Source organism: Schistocerca nitens, chromosome 3 (assembly GCF_023898315.1).
Source record: "Schistocerca nitens isolate TAMUIC-IGC-003100 chromosome 3, iqSchNite1.1, whole genome shotgun sequence".
NCBI classification, from domain to species: Eukaryota; Metazoa; Arthropoda; class Insecta; order Orthoptera; family Acrididae; genus Schistocerca; species Schistocerca nitens.
The window spans coordinates 51,496,917-51,498,381 of record NC_064616.1 but is presented as its reverse complement, the minus strand read 5'-3'; positions in this window follow the sequence as shown (position 1 = coordinate 51,498,381).

Below are 1,465 nucleotides of genomic sequence, written 5' to 3'. Positions count from 1 at the left end.
AAGGTGTTGCATCTTGATTCAGGCGGAATATCCTCTAATAACCTCAACATCAACAGGGCATTAAACTCAATTAGATGGAATATCACATAAACAAAAATACTTAGTTCTACATCATTACAGTACTTTCATGCAGTGTAGTCCTGATACATCAATGTAAATATATGTCTATCTATCATTATTTTATAACATGATATAAATCTTTGAGGATCTCACCACTATGGGTATATGGATGAAATAATATATCTTATTTAATCTAAATTAAGAGCATGAGAAAGTCAATTTTCAAAAATGGTGAGACGAAACAGCCTGTCTAACCACACTTTTATTTTGAAGGTATGGGGAATTGAGTGGGTTCTTTGCTGTCTGTCCAGCTTGACACATTCTTTGCTGAAGTATAGAGGGTGATCTGCAATATTAATTGGATAGTTCCTAGATGATAATGCAGTTATCTTTACTTTTGTTGCTCAGACTCACAAGGTAGCAGCACATATGGGAGAGTATTATACATATGTTGTACATGTATTTGATCATTCTGCACACAAAAACATTGACACAGGATAAGAAAGAGATATACACATATAGATTATGTAATGATCAGTGTTCAGTAACAGAGACAAAGTTTTAGTTATAATGTCTCCAGAAGAAACAAATCATGCAAGTAAGAAAAAATGTGGAAATCTCAGACTGTAAGTACTATTTGAATGTAATGCATGACGTGTAAAACAATAATGTCCCCTACAACACAATAATATCCCCTACAACACTCAAAGATTTTATTTAAACAGGAACTACTGCAAGATTACATACATCATGCTCTCTACTTTTAGGAGTATTAACATGTTTACAATTTTTAATTTCTTAAATTGGTCATTTGTTTGAAGTAAATGACCCTGTAGGCTGTGTGTGTATTAATTATCAAGTATGGAATCTAATAATATTAAAAGTATACATCATTGCTCAACTAAAATCAATATCTTTCTCTGAAGTTCAGTATGTGTATAACCTGTCAGTCCAAAATATTTTGAGACTGGATTAATAAAAAATAAATAAAAGATGGTAGTTTATATGCTCCAGATGTTGTACATAGTCTCCCCCACTTGAGTACAATGCACAGAGCATTCAAATTAACTTTGATATGAAACTGTCAGGAAAGTCCTTCTCTGGGATATTGTTCAACTCATGCATCACACTGGCCTGAATGTCAGTTATGTCATCAAAGTATTGACCCTTCATCTAAATTTCTGCACTCTGTAATTTTGTGGTAGGTTAGTATTGATAACACCAAGTCTCATCAGCCAAGATGATTTTTTAAAGACAAGAATGGTCCACATTTTGCATTTCTGTCAAGTCATGGAAGGAGTCCACAGCTTTTGTTTTGGTTTGGAGTCAAGGTGTACAGGAAAAACATTGCACACACTTTTCTCTTATTATAAACATTCTGGAATATGTCTGGAACACTTTGTTT